Below are 19,975 nucleotides of genomic sequence, written 5' to 3'. Positions count from 1 at the left end.
AGCAAACTACAATACTCAATTACCAAATGACAAGGCATACCTTTAGGTTCGGGAGGCCAACCTTCAAACATACGATCATAACAGATGGGTGAGGGAGAAATGGCACAACGAGCCAGTTGGTGGATGCAAGGGGTTGTCGGCTGAGGACCATCTTGGAGAAATTTTTTCTCCCAGGGATATCACCCACAAAATGGTGGGTAACAGGCTTCAGGGACTCTTGGCTTATGTTAGCTACTTTTTTCAGCCACCCTTTTTCTATAAAATGTCTTTTACACATTTTTATATATCATTAGTCAAAGGAAACATTATATTCGAAATATATTCAACCACATTGGCACTTTCTTTGTGTGGGAAACAAGTGAATTTGCTAGTATATGGAAAACAAGAGATCTCACTCAAGATGTAGAGGTTGTTTGGTCTACCCAACTCCGTCTGATGCCTTCTATATGCCATAAAGGAACCAAAATTGTCATCTGAGCACCTATTGTGTATCTAATATCCAAGTTCCAACTTTGAAGCTATAATTCGTATTTAGTGAGTCCTAATACACACTTAAGTCTCCCAAGAGAATCACATCCCTAAAGGTGGAGTATCTAGAGATCTTATGATAGAGGCAATGGTAGAGATCTTTGTCAATGTGAATGACAAAGTCTTAAGAAGTTTGAGAAAAGTAGAAAACAACCACAAGTATATCTTGAGAAGAAGATCCTCTTTTAATCCATAGACGTAAGTATTTAGAATTATTATTGGTGATGAGTAGTGTAATTGAAGAATAGAAGCAAAGTTATCTCATCAAACTCATAGATTTCTCAAGAGCATTGTGTCTTCTCTCTAAAGGGTGTGAAAATTCCTAAACCAGAATCCCTACTGCAGCAACTGATGACATTTCTTCTATTTTTTAAATTCCTTTGAACAAATTACTTGCAGTTTCCTACGGTAAATATCGAAATACATACACTGCAACCTTCACTTAATTAAATTATATGCAGAAACAAGAAATTGAGCAAGAAAGAAAATACATCACAATAACACTGTTATTTTTGGACAAATGTCCCTGGAAAAACCCAATGCCCGTGCAACAAATCTGAGGGTTTTATTATTATGTAGTAGTAAATCTGAGTACAATTCCTTGGATGCTCAACTAGCAATCCGATACAGAGAGAAACTGGGCAAAACAAATAGTGAGATGCTCCCACCCTGTCACTAGAAGAATCTGAGTCTGATCGCGTTGGACTGGAGCCTCTGCGTGGCCTCTGCGTAAAACTGCGTAAGCCTCACGAAGTCTCTGCGTCACCCTTGTTGGGAATCACGGTGCTCCTCCTTCGAACCCTCTGCTGGCTGGAAATTCCAAATTTTTGTCTTCCGGTCTCACACCCTGGCTCCTGGCTTCTGAAACTCGATTTCCTCAGCAGCAATTGGATCTCCCTCTAAGGCCTGCGTTGCCACTATGTCAGCTCTACGTGGGCCAACGTCTTCCTTTCTCTGGACGTTGTTCTGCCCTCTCTGCGTTGTACTCTCTGGCCCAGGAAAACTTCCTTCCTTCGGATACTATCTCTGCCCCTCACTGCAAAAGGTCACTTTGATCACTCCTCTAGCAACTGCTGCGCTGCTCTCTCTGAGAAATTCGATCTTCTTGATCTCTCTCTGTGTATTTTTCAAATGACCCTCAAGCCCCCTTAAATAATCTTCTCGTTGACATTCAAAGGCCCAAATTAGAACTTAATCAATGGCTAAGATCATTTCTGCTTGATCCTCGTCTTCTTCTAGAAGTTACACCAACAGTTAGATTAATACCCATTAATTATTTTAATTTCCTAAGTTTAGACTTAGGGACCCATTAAAAATAATTAATTATTTTAATAAAACTATTTCTGGGCGGAATTTCCTACAACGCTTTCTGGGTTCTTTGGAATACGTGTGCCCAAGCCTCCTTGCAAAATTTGAGACTTAGATCACATCCGATGCTACCAAAAATCAACACTCCCTCTTAGTGAGGAATGTGCTCTAGCAATGCCCCCCACTGAAGCATTGGCCTGACTTCATAACATCGTCCTTTGCGCTGCTGATGTCTGACATGTTGTGCACCAACTACTGTGCTCCTGCTGCAACTGTACTGTTGCTGACACCGACACTGTCAACACTGCATCCGTACTACAACTCCCTTTGAATTTCAGCATCTGTGCTGTTGTTGGCATTAGGACTGCCAATTGCCCCTCCACTGCAAACTGTTGCTGCTACTGTATCAACAACGAAAAAACATCCCAAATTACTGAACTGGTGTTTAGTATGATGCATCTCGATGCTGAGGACCTGGCTGCTACTAGTCCCATGTTGTCCCTTTGAAGCCACTGCACTGTTGCTGCTACCGCACTGTGCCTCCCTGCACTACGCTGCTCAGACTTGGCGTTCTAGCCACTGCATCTGTCGCTCCAACACTCCTCTGCACCAACTGTCACTGGTCCATCCCACTATTTTTGACCTGGGCTGTCGTAGCAAGGAAATGATCTGAGAGGTGGGCTCCTCAAGGATCCTTCCCATCTGTAGTTCTTTCGAACTGCAACTCTAAATCAGCTCACCTCCCTCTTGGAGGTATCTCGACTGTCATGGAAAACTCCTCCTCCTTGATCTTTGCGGGTGTAGCTTTCGGATCGTGCTTCTCATCTTTTTCCTTCTTCCTGAGAGGACAATGTGTTGCGTCGTGACCCATTTCACCACACCTGAAGCATTTGATCTTCGAGATGTCCTTCTGCCTCCGCTGCCCCTGCTGCCCCTTGGATGCAAGGGCTGCATTCTCTTCCTCCTCCTCGGGCTTCGAGCCACTGCTGCTACCTCTGTCAAGCTTACACTTGACTAGATCTCTATTCAACTCTTCCAGCTTGAGAGTTGCCCACATACTATCCCAGTCTGACAAAGCTGCCCTGCCCAGGATGCTTTGGACACAGACTTTCCACTCTTCTGAGACTGAGTTTAGGGCCAGTCTCACCATCTCGAAACCTTGAGATGTAGACCCCACAACTGCTAACTCGTCTCGGGTCTCTTGAAGCTTTGTGAGGAACGAATCAATGTGCTCCCCCTTCCGCATCTGTGCAGATCTCAATTTTTGCTCTCAGTACATCTTCCTTTGCTCAGAAGATCCTTGATACATCGTAGACAATGCATCCCACATCTTGTTAGCAGCCCCTCTGCTAGCGATGTGACAGACCACATGATCCTTCACTCCATCGAGGATCATTCTCTTTGCCTTTGCCATTTCTCCCTTGTACTTCTTGAGCGGATCTTGATCCGTGGGCTCAACCACCATGCTGTCGACGTAGGTCTTGAGAAAATGCTCATCTAGAAGGCACGACATCCTTGCCTTCCAGATCACATAGTTGGATGCCCCATCCAACCTGTCTTGATCTCTCAACCCACTGGCTGCCATCTCTGCCACGAAAATGTCGAATTGCTCCTCTCTGTTTCTTATTGTTATTGCTTAGCCAATAAGAAAACGGACTTCTTGGTAGGAAGTTTACTAAGGAAAAATTCCCTCATTGTGCTTCTCCTCTCTCTTTTGACGATTTTCCACCTAGCAAACTGCCTGCAGAAAAACTGCTTCCCACCAGCTCTTTCTCAACGCTGAGGCTCTGCGCTGCTCCCTTTGGCACGACAAAATTTCAATTTGGAAGTCTTTCCTCTCTGTCGATTCTCTCAGAGAGAGATTTTCCTCGAAAATCCAACCGTCCTGGCTTGGAGTGCGTAATCCCTTTGGGGATTCGAATTGTTGCCTCCTGCAACTATTCGACCTCCTTCTCTGCTCAACGTTGGGATCTCTGGCACTGCTCTTCTTGTCTCACCTGCAACTCTGATACCATGTGAAAATTCCTAAACCGGAATCCCTACTGCAACAACTGTTGACATTTCTCCTATTTGTTAAATTCCTTTGAAGAAATTACTTGCAGCTTCCTACGACAAATATTGAAATACATACATTGCGGCCTTCACTTAATTAAATTATATGCGGAAACAAGAAACTAAGCAAGAAAGAAAATACAACACAATAACAACGTTATTTTTGGACAAATGTCCCCGGAAAAACCCAATGCAGGAAAATTGGTGCAGCGGATCTGAGGGTTTTATTATTATGCAGTAGTAAATCTGAGTACAATTCCTTGGATGCTCAACTAGCGATTTGATACAGAGAGAAACTGGACAAAACAAATAGTGAGATGCTCCCACCCCGTCACTGGAAGACTCTGAGTCTGATCATGTTGGACTGGAGCCTCTGCGTCCCCTCTGCGTGGCCTCTGTGTAGAACTGTGTAAGCCTCATGTAGTCTCTGCGTCACCCCTGCTAGGAATCACGCTGCTCCTCCTTCGGACCCTCTGTTGGCTGGAAATTTCGAATTTGTGCCTCTCGGTCTCACACCCCGACTCCCGACTTCTGAAACTCGATTTCCTCAGCACAAATTCAATCTCCCTCTAAGGCCTGTGCTGCCACTGTGTGGGCCAGCTTTTGCCTTTCTCTGGACGTCGTTATGCCCTGTCTGCCTTGTACTCTCCGGCCTAGGAAAACTTCTTTCTTCCGGATACTATCTTTGCCCCTCACTACAAAAGATCACTTCGATCACTCCTCTAGCAACTGCCACACTGCCCTCTCTGCGAAATTCGATCTTCTTGATCTCTCTCTGTGTATTTTCCAAATGACCCTCAAGCCCCCTTAAATAATCTTCTCGTTGACATTCAACGGCCCAGATTAGAAGCTAATCAATTGCTAAGATCATTTCTGCTTGATCCTCGTCTTCTTCTAGAAGTTACACTCACAGTTAGATTAATACCCATTAATTATTTTAATTTCCTAAGTTTAGACTTAGGGACCCATTAAAAATAATTAATTATTTTAATAAAACTGTCTTTGGGTGGAACTTCCCAAAATGCTTCTGGGTTCTTTGGAATACATGTGCCCAAGCCTCCCTGCAAAATTTGAGACTTAGAGCACATCTGATGCTACCAAAAATCAACATGATACCCAAAAATAACCCAAGATAGGGAGAGTGTTCTCATAAAGCTCTCTTGTTTTTTTGTTAAGAATATAAAATCATTATTAATTATCACCTCATGAAGGTTACCAAAGGAGGACAATTTACCCACAAAAATTGGTAACCCCTTGGAAGAAAAAATTTCTCCTACATTTGACAGTCATCTAGCCAACAACCCCTAATATTCACTGTTCAATGGTGATGTGCCTCCGCCATCTGCATCAGCCACATACTTCTCACCATTTGACACTTCCAATTGGATGAAGGTGGGCTGCTATTCAAAAGGTACTTTGATCATTTTGTGATCAAGTGCTTATGCTTGTTTGTTTTGGGCATTTAGTATGGATAAAGGGGTGATCTGGAAGATTGAGCGATATTGAATGCAAACCTATTCTATTGCCTTACCAGGTGGTTAATCTTTAGCCCTAGTACAGTGGGACTTTTCTTGAGGCCTTAGGATTATAGGAGGGGCACTACTTGGAAAATTTGGATTGAAATAGCATGTTCATTATCCCCTACCCTATACTTGACACTTTCCATGCCACATTACAAGCCCCATATACCACCTCCATTCTTCAAGTTTGACTTGTCATTGGTTCATTGGGATTTGGCACCACCATGATGGAGCATGTGCACTAGGCATAGGGTATTGCCCACTTCATGAGGGGTTGACAGCTGATCCAGGGCCCAGAGGAGGATGGTCTCACACGTTGAGACATGGGAGGGCTAGCACCATCTTGAAAGACCCCAACGTTGGGGTAGAGATAGGAATTTTGGCTACTTGGAGACCCATGAGACCACTTTTGTGCCCCAAAGTCAAAACTAGGGTCCACAGAGGGAGATTGACAAAGACCTAAGGGCCAACCCTTAGGAGATGATTTTAGAGGGCTTCTACACATCATAAGGCACCCCTAGCCCTAAACGCATTCCCAAGAAGGGCCTATGCAAGGATGATGTCAACATTCCCTCTCATATAACTCACGTGTGTTGTAGATTTCTTATGTTTTATCATTGGCCGTGTGGTCAACTTATGACCTAACTTGTTGTAGCATATTATTTTATGATTTTTAGGGGTATTAGGCTAAAATATATCCTGTGACTCATATAAATAGAGGAGAGATCATTTGTAACAATCATCATCGCATCACTTGGAATTTCGGCCTCCTTGAGCAATTTGGCTTCTCTTCTTGGGTGAATTTGGGATCTACGAATGCATTTTGACATTTGGAGCTAAATCGTTGTCTTTGGAGCCATTCTTTGGATTAATGGATGTAATCTCTTGCATGTTATCTCATAAGTGTACGTACTGTTGATTATTTATCTTTTTACATGTCTAATGTAAGGAATAATGTTGAATCTAGGTCCTGCTATTATGCCCTAAATTGTTGGAAATTTATTGAATTCTATATTGATGATCTATTGCATGCATTAATCATACATAACATGTGAATGAATGTCCTAGTGGTGAACTTTAACCAGCTCTCCCATGGAAATTCCATTATCCTTTGCATAGGTAAATACTCGATTTTTTGCTACTAAGGCATCAAGAATTTGACCTCCTTAGAAAATTTTTGGATGACCCATCAAACTATAGACTCCATACTCCCAAGGAATAAGGGATTGGTCCATTTGGTTTGTGTTCAAACTTGACTTTTATCCATAAATTCTTCTTCTTTATATTTGGCCCCTTCAAGGCCAAGCTTGCTAACTAGGTCTTGGTGCGAACCCCTAAGCAAGGAGTATTTTTGGCATTGAAGAGCCTAAACATCAATAGGAGGGTATTTTCCACAATCTCTCCTTTCAGTGGGCATCCACTTCAATCTTGTCCATAAATTTCTTTGCCCTAGTTGTTTTCCCTAAGGTTAAACTCGAGTCTAGTCTTGCTTTAACTTACGGGCTTGTTTGAGGGTTTCATGAGCCTTTGTCTTGTTGAAAATATCTATTGAAAACCCTTTCTCTTAGCCTCGACCTTTGGCCATCCAAACACTCAACTAATCAATCCAACCCTAGGTCATAGGTTGCCCTCCCTAGGTCTCTATAGAGTAAGTGAATCGCCACCAATTGGAGCCTTGAGCCATTGTTGTGTCTTTCTTGTAGAGTGCCTATTTGAGTCACCGTGTACCCAAACATTTGAATATCTATCTTAGGTGACCTTCTCACATACCAGGACTCCTCCCATTGGTGAAAATCTATAAAGAGGAGGGGGTTTTGGCTGTGGTGACAGTGGGCCATCACCCCATTATTGTCACCTAGTCTAGTAATAGCCTTGTAGGGTACCCCTCTCCAAGGCCTGCTAGATTTTGCGACAACAGGGATAAAGATGAATTGTTCTTTGATATCTTGTGAGTACTTTTATTCTTGAATATCTTTCATGGTTATTTTATGCAATGTATTTTTACTAGGGTTTCTATATTCCTTGTCTAAATGCATATCTTTATATGAAATGTTTGGTGAAGTGTTTCATGCTTTAATTAGAACTTTGAACATCCCTTGAGAACCTCATAGAGAGCTTTTCTCTTGATTTTATCCCCTCATAAAGTGATAGCTAGAGTTTTAAAAGTTGAAACTTAGGGTTTCCCTCTTACTCCTTTCAAGGATTTGATATTTCCATAGTAATTTTCTCGTAGACTCCATTACCCAAGTAGTTAGTAGGCACTGGCCTCCACATATATGGTAAAAAATCAAAAACTTCAAAATCCTCCTTTTTCTCCTCCTAAAATTTCAGCCATGAAATTTCCGACCTTGAAATTTTTGGTCCTAAAAATTTGGCCCTTTAATTTCCAGTTCCTGAAAATTTTGGCCCTTCAAGGCAAGTCACTAGGGTTAGGGTTTGCAACCAAATTCAACTAGCACATGAGCATTGAGCTAGTTGGAGGATGTTCTACCTTGCTAATCCTTAGAACATCAAAATCTAGCAATTTGTATGGTTGGGAGTCCCACCCCAGGGATGACATCATTAACCCTAGGCAATTCTAGGATTGGAAAAACACTAATTCAGCATTGAAGCTTCATCTTAGGGTCAATTCAAGGTTTGTGGATCCCATTGTTGATTATATCATTATAGCAAACCTTTTCTCTCTCCTTGTATGCCTAGTTATGCTACTTTTGAGTCATACATAAAAAACCTAGGTTATAAGTCCCTTTATAGGCTGCTTCTAAGGTGCACTATTCCTTGTCTTGTCAAATTGAGCCTTATCCTTAGCTTTAGTATCTTAGAGGGGCCTATTCAATTGTCGCCTTTGAACTAGTGCCTTAGAATATTTATTAGGTGATCAACGCTAGGAAGCCTCCCTTGCGGTGAAACTCCACTAAAGAGCAAGAGGTGGAGTTTTGTGGTGACAATGGGCCTCCAGCTCGTTGTTGTCCCTTGGTTTAGTTCCTTTCTTGTGATCCCTCTTGCAAGACCTGCTAGATTTTGAGGCAATACAGTCCTTATATTTAATTTCACTCCTCACAAGAATAATAATTATGGTTTTAGAAGTGGATGCCCTAGAGCATCTCCCCTTAGTCCTTCATCATCCTTCCTTGGGATTTTGTGTCATACAGACTCCACTAGCCTTTGTAGGATAAGGTGCTTGTCCAAAAGTGTGTTGATCACCTTAAAATCCAACCAAAATCCTTCTCTTTTTTCTCTCTCCTAGATGGCTAGGGCAGCTGCTAGGTTTTAGGAGCTGATTTATGTGTAAAATTATTGTTTTTGTTGATTTGAGGTAGCATCGGATGTGATCTAGGCACGAAAATTGGTGGAGAGACTAAGGCACATGAGATCTCCAATACCCAGAAAGGGTTTGGGCGGATTCTAAACAGTTTGGGAGATATTAAAATAATTAATATTTTTAATGAAGTCCCTAAGTCTAAACTTAGGGAAAATAAAATATTAATGTGAATTAATATAAAATTGTGTTAGAATGGTCCAAAAGTCATGGAGCAAGCCAGATCTAATCTTAGCCGTTGATTGGGGACTTAATCTCGGCCGTTGATTTGTCAATAAGAAAAGTATAAGAGGAGGCTTGTGGGTCACTTGGAGGACACACTGAGGGAGACCAGTCAGTTCAATTTTTGAAGCGGGGTTAGTTGAGAAATTGAACCAATGGTCTGGTGAGCAGTCAGGAGGCAGCAAGTACGAAACAAAGAGATGGGATCAGCCACTAGAGATCAGCGTTGAGGCAGGAGAGGCAGACGCAGGGCATTTCAGGCAGACGCAGAGGCAGCAGGAGACTGCACAGTCATTAACTGGGCCTGCATGGGTGACGCAGAGAGGCCCAGGGTTGATGCAGTCAAGCAAGGGCTGACGCAGAGGGTCTGAGAGCCACGCAGAGGTCAGTGGGGTTGACGCTGGGATTAGGAGAAGTGCTGGAGAATTTTTTCTCTCTGTGGGTAAGCTAGTTTGGCACCCTGTTGTACTGAAGAATTGTTGAATAATAAAAACCTCCCTTGTTGCACCGGTTTTCCAACATTGGGTTTTTCCGGGGACTCTTGTCCAAAATAACTGTGTTAGTGTGTTGATTCTTGTGCATATGTTTGTTTTTGTATTACGGTGTGATATCTGCAACAGTATTTATTTTAATGTTTATTGAAGTAATTTCATAAATAAATTATTGTGGAATAAGTAGGAAAAATAAATCAATTGTTGCAGTGATAGAATTTTCACATGGTATCAGAGGGAGTAATCAGAGACAGGAAGGGAAAATCAGTTATGGGTCGAGACCACGATGTAGAGGCATCCACGTCAGGGGACTCACACAGATTTTCAGAAGATTGCATAAGAGAAAGAGATTTCGATTTCTCTATGTTAGCTTTCAGGCTGGAAGAAGAAGTGGTGTGTATGACTAGTGCTGCGTCATCAGAAGTATGGTATATAGACAGTGGAGCCTCGTGGCATATGACGGGAATTGGGGAGTGTTTCTCGGAATATCAAGAAGAGAAGATGAACTTTCAGATCACCATGGGGAACAAGGAAAAGTGTACTCCAGTAGGGAAGGGTACCATAGTCTTTCAGACAAAATCGGGAGAACGGTTCCGTGCTACAAATGTGCTGCATGTACTAGGATTGGGATGAACTTACTTTATGTGTCACAACTACAAGGCAAGGGCTATGACGTCTACTTCATAAAGGAGAAGGTATACATCAAACACCCGAGCTGGAAAAAGAAAGTGCAGATCGGAATCAAAAGTAATTGGTTGTATAGATTACAACTAGAATCACCAATGGCACTAATAGGCAGTCATGGAGACAAGGACTTGAACGAACTATGGCACAAAAGAATGGGTCACTTGCACCATGGAGCTTTGAGAATTCTCAGGAGCACTGTAACAGGAGTTCCGGATCTGAGTACGGAACGAGATGATGTATACAAGGGATGTGCTCTAGGAAAGTATGCCAAGGCAGCATTTCTTAGGAGAAAACACAGGGCCAAGAGTGTACTAGGATTGATACACTCAGATATTTGTGGACCTATGTTCGTCAAAGCTCTCAGTGGTGCCGAGTATTTCCTTATCTTCACTGATGACCACTCAAGGAAATTTGGATTTATTTTCTGAAAACCAAGGATGAGGTTTTCTGTCGATTCAAGGAGTTCAAGGCTCTGGTGGACAATCTGACTTGGAAGAAAATAAAAGTTTTGCGCTTAGATAATGGTGGAGAATATGTCGATAAGGACTTCACTAATTTTTGCGCTAAGGAGGGCGTCATAAGAGAGTGGACAACTCCCTACAATCCGGAGCAGAATGGGGTAGCAGAAAGAAAGAACAGGACTATTGTAGAAGCATTTAGGGCCATGATGTATGATTAGGATATGCCAAAATTCCTGTGGGCGGAAGCATGCAACACAACAGTCTATGTTCAGAACAGGACTCCTCATCGGGCATTGGGCAAGATTACTCCAGAGAAAGTCTTCATAGGGAAGACACCTGAAGTCTGTCATTTCAGGATATCTAGGTGTTTAGCATATTGCCACATACCTGAAGAAAAGAGGAAGAAGCTGGATCAGACCGCGGAAAATGGATATCTAGTGGGATATAGTGTTATAGATCTGATCCAAAAATATAAGATAATGCAAATATATCCATAAATAATAAGATAGAAATAGATAGAAATGTTTCTTTATTGATATCAAAACCCTTAAGGTAGGGCAACACCATACATTCACTCCTTAAGGAAGGAGAGCACTCCACAAGCCATATGCCTGTTCATACAATAATTCCTTGACCTCTCTCAATGGGGAGTCTCTAGCCTCTATATAGGCCTCATACATACAATACCATGGGTCATTACCATGGTTCCCTCAATACCATCTTGTTATAGATCTGATCCAAAAATATAAGATAATGCAAATATACCCAGAAATAATAAGATAGAAATAGATAGAAATGTTTCTTTATTGATATCAAAACCCTTAAAGTAGGGCAACACCATACATTCACTTCTTAAGGAAGGAGAGCACTCCACAAGCCATATGCCTGGTCATACAATAATTCCTTGACCTCTCTCAATGGGGAGTCTCTAGCCTCTATATAGGCCTCATACATACAATACCATGGGTCATTATCATGGTTCCCTCAATACCATCTATCTAATACCATGGGCTTATTACATTATTGATAACTACTTGTGGTCCTTTACATGATATGGGTTAACCACCTTATTTATTACTATGGCCCATCCTATTATTATATTATTCCCTTGGGTGCCTTACCCCATATTATCCCCCCTAGGTATACTACATTCCACCCCCCTTAACATGTTTCATCCCCGAAACATGGGAAGAACACAAATAATAAGATCTACTCAAAAGAGTAGTCCACTGGTACCATGCACGTGCATCTAGCCATCCAAGAGAAAGGTGAACTCTCGATCTAGCTGGTGCCTCGCTCGCTTGAGATGGAAGTTGATCCTCGTAGCTCTTCTGTGTTGATGTATAGTAGGTGGATCGTCGCCCCTCTCTATATGCCATGCGGGGGCTGTTGTCCTTGTAGCTAATTTGTTGCCATCTTGTTGGTTGTTTTCTTGCTGGGTGATGTGGGTGGTGATATGCTGAAGTTTTAACAAACAATGTATCTTTATTTAATTTACCACCTAATGCAGCCTGATTGTTATCTGGTACATGTTGTGGTGCCTGCTGTGGTTTCTTATCTTCCAATATTACTTCAATCACTGAGTCCTCATCTGATGTATCAGTGCCTGTAACTTTTTCTGCTTCAGCCTTTGTTTGTGTTTGATTGTTGACCATCAACGGCTCATCATCTGATGTGTAAGTGTCATTAGAGCTTTGTGCTTCTGCCTCCATAGTCTCTGCTTGGGTTTTAATGGGAATATCCTGCAATTTAATTTTCTTCTTTTTATACCAGAGCTTTAGGAATTTCTTCTGCACATTAATATTGATAGTACCCACAGATTCCATCCAAGGATATCCTAAAACAACATCCATGTTATCCATATTTGAAGTATAAAAATCACAATGCAATACATACTTATCTATCGAAAGCTTCAAATCTTTATAAACTTGCACATCCTCATCATTAACCTGTGTGTTTTCAATGTGTTTTGCTGGCACTTGCAATTTTTTTGCCAAATTGACATTTATGAGATTTTGCTTGCAACTAGGATTTATAGACACAATGATCTTCTCCTTCTGAATCAATCCATGAACCTGCAATAAGGAGATATTAGCAAAAAATAACCCTTTAGGTTTCTTGGTTTCCTTCTTTCCTGTACCAATAAAATCTTTGCTAGGTTTTGTGGTTTTCTCCTTTCTAGTATGAGACCATTCGTCCAAAAGTAGTTCTTCTATTACATCAGCGCTACATAACTTCAGAAACTCACTATCAAGTGATTCCCACCATATAATGGTGTCATTTCTCAAATAAGACCCTATTTTGTCCTTCCAACACTCTGGGGAGTCTGTAGCCTCTATATAGGTCTCAATGGGGAGTCTCTAGCCTCTATATAGGCCTCATACATACAATACCATGGGTCATTACCATGGTTCCCTCAATACCATCTATCTAATACCATGGGCTTATTACATTATTGCTAACTACTTGTGGTCCCTTACATGATACGGGTTAACCACCTTATTTATTACTATGGCCCATCCCATTATTACATTATTCCCTTGGGTACCTCCCTTTGTACCCCATATTATCCCCCCTAGGTATACTACATATAGCGAGAACGCTAAGGCATACAAAATCTATCTTCTAGGGAGCAGGAAGGTAGTAGTACGACGAGATGTAAAATTCATGGAGGACAGGGCTTTCAGAAGATCTCGCGAGATGCCTTCCGAGGAGCAGTCGAAAGAGGAGCCGTTGGTTAAGCCTCTTCAACCAACAGAAGCAAATAATTCTTCCTCAGAACAGGAAGATTCTCAGGATGAGGGGGAGGAGAGAACAAAAGCACCTGCTGGCAGAGGAAGAATTAGCAGGGAACTTCGTCAGATTCTGCGAGATGCAGAGGACTTCATTAGTGCGCCAAGAAATAATAAGAGGGAGCAAAAACAACCAGATAGATATCAGGTATTAGTAGCTTAGGATGGAGAGCCTGCTAGTTTCAAAAAGGCAGCTCAACATCAGGTTTGGCTAGATGCGATGGTAGAGGAATACAACTCCATAATGGTAAACGATGTCTGGGAGGTGGTGCCAAGGCCTCAAGACAGATCAATGGTAGGTTCAAGATGGATCTACAAGATCAAATACGCTACAGACGGCAGTGTTGAGAAATACAAGGCCAGGTTTGTGGCTAAGGGGTATGCTCAAAAAGAAGGGATTAACTATGAGGAGACCTTCGCCCCAGTAGCTAGGTATACATCTATTAGGACCGTGATATCTCTTGCAGCACAGATGGGATGGGAGATCCATCAGATGGATGTCAAAACGACATTTCTGAATGGGGTAATAGAAGAGGAGGTATACATTGAACAACCAGAGGGCTTTGAAACTCATGAGAAAAAGTCTCATGTATGCAGATTGAAGAAAGCCTTGTATGGGCTGAAACAGGCAACGAGAGCATGGTATGGCCGAATAGATGGCTACTTGCAGAAGATGGGATTTGTCAAGAGTGACGCAGATCCGAATCTCTACTATCTGGTTGTAGAGAACGAGCCGCTAATCTTAGTATTGTATGTGGATGATCTCTTTCTGACAGGATCATCCAGACTCATTGGGGACTGCAAGAAGAATCTAGCCATAGAATTCAATATGAAGGATTTGGGACGAATGCACTACTTCCTAGGGTTGGAAGTTTGGCAGCAGAAGGGAGAAATCTTCCTAGGGCAAGGGATGTATGCTACAGAAATCTTGAAAAGATTCGGGATGGAGCACTGTAGACCTATGGCTACGTCAATGATCATCAACTGGAAGAAGATTGATGCATTAGAAGACAAGGATGTCGATTCCACCCTATACAGGAAACTCATAGGGTCCCTGATGTATCTGGTCAATACCAGGCCAGACATTTTCTACGTTGTAAACACCCTCATTCAGTTCATGGTGGAACCAAAGAGGGCACACTGGGCATCAACCAAACACATTCTCAGGTATTTACAGGGAACAATCGATTATGGGCTCTTGTACACTAAAGGTAAGGATATCAGTTTGAGTGGATTTACTGATGCAGATTGGGCAGGAAGTTCAGTGGAGTGGAAAAGTACCTCTGGGTACTGTTTCAACATTGGATTAGGAATGACCTCCTGGTGCAGTAGGGAACAAAAGTCCGTGGCTCTGAGCTCACCTGAGGCAGAATATATGGCAGCAAGCACAACTTCTTGTGAGGTCATATGGCTTAAAAAACTGCTGGTGAACCTATTCAGAGAGAATATGGAGGCACCCAGGATCATGTGCGATAATCAGAGTTCCATCAAGCTCTCTGAGAATCCAGTGTTTCATGATAGGTCGAAACATATTGATATCCAGTGTCACTTTGTCAGACACTGTGTCCAACGAGGAGCTGTATAGTTGAGCTACACCTATAGGAGAACAGGTGGCAGATATCCTCACCAAGGCCCTTGGGAAGGACAAATTTTGACTACTTCAAGGAAAAGATGGGGATGGTGAAGAATCCGTTTTAGAAGCAGAAATGGGAGTGATAGCAGCACAGATCCAGAGGGAGTTGCAGTGCGGATGCAGTGTTGGGAGAAAGGACCAGCAGCAGCACAAATGCAGAGGGAGTTGTCGTACAGATGCAGCAGCGGCAGTGGCAGAGTCATGGACAGAAGTACAAGATGCAACAGTGCAGAGGATGATGGGCAGTAGGCCTAGCATCAACACAGGGACCGATGCCGAATGATCAGGGTGATGCTCAGTGAGGAGTATTGCTAGAGCACAATCCTTGCTAAGAGGGAGTGTTGATTTGAGGTAGCATCGGATGTGCTGTGCTCTAGCCACGGAAATTGGTGGAGAGGCTAAGGCACATGAGATCTCCAATACCCAAAAAGGGTTTGGGAAGATTCTAAACAGTTTGGGAGATATTAAAATAATTAATATTTTTAATGAAGTCCCTAAGTCTAAACTTAGGGAAAATAAAATATTAATGTGAATTAATATAAAACTGTGTTAGAATGGTCCAAAAGTCATGGATCAAGCCAGATCTAATCTTAGCCGTTGATTAGGGACTTAATCTCGACCGTTGATTTGTCAACGAGAAAAGTATAAGAGGAGGCTTGAGGGTCACTTGGAGAACACACTGAGGGAGACCAGTCAGTTCAATTTCTGGAGCGGGGTTAGCTGAGAAATTGAACCAGTGGTCTGGTGAGCAGTCAGGAGGCAGCAAGTACGAAACAGAGAGACGGGATTAGCCACTAGAGATCAGCATTGAGGCAGGAGAGGTAGACGCAGGGCATTTCAGGCAGACGCAGAGGCGGCAGGAGATTGCGCAGTCATTAACTGGGCTTGTGTAGGTGACGCAAAGACGGTTAGAGCTGACGCAATCAAGCAGGGGCTGACGCAGTCAAATAGGGGCTGACGCAGAGGGTCTGAGAGCCACACAGAGGTCAGCCAGGGCAACATTGGGATTGGGAGAAGTGTTGGAGATTTTTTTCTCTTTATGGGTAAGCCAGTTTGGCACCCTGTTGTACTGAAGAATTGTTGAATAATAAAAGCCTCCCTTGTTGCACCGGTTTTCCCACATTGGGTTTTTCCGGGGACTGTTGTCCAAATAATTGTGTCAATGTGTTGATTCTTGTGCATATGTTTGTTTCTGTATTACGGTGCGATATCTGCAGTAGTATTTATTTTAATGTTTATTGAAGTAATTTCATAAATAGCTTATTGTGGAATAAGTAGGAAAAATAAATCAGTTGCTGCAGTGATAGAATTTTCACAGTTTTGTTATTCAAGGGTGGCCTTAAATTGTAGGTTAGTCTCTATAAATCCTATAGAAAAAAAATCTAGCGTAGTGGAGTGACTTACATGACCTAGAAGGGATGGTGTCACCCTCTTTTGCTGCATTTTATGCATATCTAACAGCCCCAAAGCTGTTTACCCTAGTTCATCCCTAGTCTCTATTTGAAACCCTTGCTCCTTTCTTGTTGAAGATTGTTTGGAGGGATTTTCTCAGGTTGCTATATGCCATTGCACGGCATACTATTGAAGATCATTCAAACCCTAACTGATAGCAGCGCTCTTACTGGTCTAGTTTGAGAGTGCTTGAACCCTATCATTGAATCAATGAATACCTTGGTTATCTTTGGCCTTGCCAAGCTCTGTATCCATCTTTAGACCTTAAAAAACAAGTCACCTTGAGCTCTAGTATTAAAATACCTTATAGGTGATTTACGGAAGCTTCCCTTGTGGTTGAAATCCCACTAAAAAGCAGGAGGAAGGTTGTTGAGGTGATAGTGGCAACCTTTCCTCATTGTTGCTATAAGGTTTGGCCCCTCACCTAGTGGGACCTAGCACTGGCCCTGCTAGATTTTGCAGCAACAGGGACCACCTTAGGTGAGAGAATCTCCAATCACTGCTGGAAGATTCTAGATCACAAACCATTTGTTTCATTCTTTGCTGCCACTGTCTGGACTTGGCATTCTTGAGTTCTTTAACTTGTAATTGTCCAAGGTCTTGTTGATGAGATTTTATGTTACTCTTAAATGCCTACAAGTCTATTCATGGACCAACACAAAGTATGAACAGATATTTCCAAGGATTCCTGATGGATCTGAGGAATTCCTCGTTCATTTCTAAGGTTGGTTTTCTCTTTCATTTAACAGACCCTCAGCATCAGTGAGACTCACAAGCATTGATCTATCGGGGCTGATAAAGTGGCTAATCAAAGACTAAAAATATTTATATACTGGATTCCTTTTTGAGCTATGTGAGAAATCTAAAAAGATACTCATTAAACTAATTAGAAATTCATAAGACAAAACACAAGAACTAAAATCATTGTAAATGAGTGCCTTGTGCAATAGTCAAACAATAACTCATACACCATGATAAGGAATAAAATGCCTACTTTATATTTTGAGCATTATATGCTGTTGTATTTTTCATTAATATTGTAATAGGAAATTAATATGGTGTGGGAGTTACATAGCATTGTAGTTTCCTAGTATCAAGGGATCTGGATAAGGAATAAAATGCCTACTTTATATTTTGAGCATTGTATGCTATTGTATTTTTCATTAATATTGTAATAGGAAACTAATATGGTGTGAGTTACATAGCATTGTAGTTTCCTAGTATCAGGGGATAGTTGAGATCTTCATGGGCTAGTTTCTTACCATATACGGCTAGTTGAGATATTCATGGGCATGGTTGAGATCTTTCCTCAACCTATTCTTCGCTTTAGTTCATATATTCTATTTTGTTGGATTTGGAGAGCCTTTCTCTCCTTAGTTTGTTGAAGTGGTTTCATTTTGTAAAATCTATATAAGCTGTTTCTTTTTTCCATAAAAATTAGTCAGAGATTAGTATTTCCACAGTTCTTTAATGTAGAGAACTCTGTTTGAGTGGGTTTACCCTCATCACACCATAATGTTCTCAATGGATCATGACAGGGAGCTGTTCACAATAAACATTTAAATTTGGAAAAAGCCATTACTCATGACCATGACCATGCATCATTTAAAATTTTAGGTAGGAAATTAGAAGATAGAGATTTCATTCCATAAAGAAAAACAGGACGTATGTAACATCGACACAAACTCATATCAATTTGTGAGATTGCTAAATTTCATTATATCAAGGAGAAAATGTCTCATTGAAGATAAATTCATTTATGACACCCTCTTCAAAATGGAGGAGCCAACTTTTCATCTCAAAGTATAAAAAAATAACAAATAATAAAAGGGTCTCCTATTTAGATGGAGCCAACCTTTAGTTCTAAAATTGAAATTACAACTGTAGTGGGGGATTCCTCTAAGCACTTGGGGAACTTGACCAAATGGTTCATAAACTGAGCATTCGGGAAAGTTACTGACCAAATGGTTCATAAACTGAGCATTCGGGAAAGTTACTAACCAAATGGTTTATAAACTGATACATCGGAAAAGAGCACACAGATTCTTATAATGATAATGTGAAAGGACAAAGTATATAGAATAATGAATTGATATGTATGTACTATGTAATAATACAATTAAACGATGCCATCTCTTCATATAGTGCTGAAGAGATGGATCATGACATTTGGGGTTTAATTAAGAAAAAATAAATATTTAGGGTTCTTGCCTGCAAAGGACCATGAAGCCCCAATTTTTTTTTCCTTGACAAACCTCCATGCCAGAGTCCAGACAACCTGGTGATTTAGCTCAATTAGTATGAATCTGTGAAATCATGAGTTACTAATGTTAAAGATATCTCTAGTCATTATCCTTCCATTGCAGATACTGGGCAGTGGGCATCTATTGAATTTCTTTGCCTCTGGAAGCTCTGCTTTCCTCCTACTTCCCCCCTACTTTGCCAACATAAAAGGGTTTGTTCTTCTGTTATAAGAAAAGGGTGCCTTTCTAATTCTATAGATGGACAATCTGAAATCAAACCATGACAAATGTCTTTTTGATCGTGTTTAGATGACAGCTGATCCTTGAATATTGGGGAAAGACTCTCTTTCTTCAATATGCAAACATTTGATTACAATTTAGGCAAATATTATTCTTTTCTGATTTTAAGCTCTGGTCTTGGAGTTTCGTTATTCACTTGAGGGTATCATTGTTCTGATTGAATCATTGAAGTTACTGTGTTTTGAGGGTGCTGCTAAGTATTTATTCCACATTCAGAGTCTGACAGTTGTGAATGCTATGTTTCCCAGCACATTGAGGTTAACAAGCTTGTTAAAGGGCGGCCATTGGACAATCTAGAATTCCTCCAGTGGTTAAAAAGATACTGTGATTCTGTAAATGATGGAATCGATGACAGGTAAGAAACCTGCCTTTCCATATATTTTGCTATGTAGAAAAGGAAAATTACAAAGTGCTTTATAAACATGGAATATGTTGTTTACGCTTTGAAGAGAAAAGAAAACGATCATGACTTGAGTTCATAACCCGTTATCTAATGCTTTCAGAAGTGTTATTTTATCAAACCTGTATTTTTGGCTGAAAAAGACTGGTATGGCTGTTAGAAATTACAATCCCGTGGAGAGAAGATCTAAAGGAAAAGAAACACAGAGAAAATCAGCGGCTCCAATGCAATCTTCAAGTCCAAATAAAGGTGCTCCTGGAAGTTTAAAGTCTCTACAAAATAGAAATTCCTGTGCTATTCCACTTACGGATGATTATGGGGCTAGTCCAAGTGGTTTATGGCTTACTTGAGTATTCGTTACCAACCAATATCAGTTGCAGTGTTAGCATTTTTTCTCTCCTGCTTCTAAAGTCTTGATGCCTCTACTGAATTCAGTCAATTTGTAATTTTTCTCCTTTGTTTGCAGGAACATCTGATCCTGCAGGGATTAAACATGGGAAGCATATTGGAGTGCCAAATGGCGGAATTTATGCTGCTCACATTCAAGCAATGAATGAAGAGGTATCG

At 41.3% G+C, this 19,975-nt stretch overlaps 1 pseudogene across 1 annotated transcript in view; it reads left to right on the top strand.

Annotated features, from left to right (window-relative positions):
- Window positions 1–19,975, top strand: part of LOC149163414 (microtubule-associated protein RP/EB family member 1A-like) — a 79,579-nt pseudogene that overhangs the window by 21,329 nt on the left and 38,275 nt on the right. Inside the window, exons 4-6 of the transcript XR_016260610.1 lie at window positions 19,257–19,363; window positions 19,569–19,657; window positions 19,875–19,969. The product of XR_016260610.1 is annotated as a microtubule-associated protein RP/EB family member 1A-like (transcript). The remainder of the gene's footprint in view (window positions 1–19,256; window positions 19,364–19,568; window positions 19,658–19,874; window positions 19,970–19,975) is intronic.

Source organism: Pinus tabuliformis, chromosome 5_1, assembly GCF_031772625.1.
Source record: "Pinus tabuliformis cultivar Carrire ecotype Pingquan chromosome 5_1, CPIR1, whole genome shotgun sequence".
NCBI classification, from domain to species: Eukaryota; Viridiplantae; Streptophyta; class Pinopsida; order Pinales; family Pinaceae; genus Pinus; species Pinus tabuliformis.
Note: the sequence above shows the minus strand (reverse complement) of the source record. Positions and strands in the feature narration are given on the sequence as shown.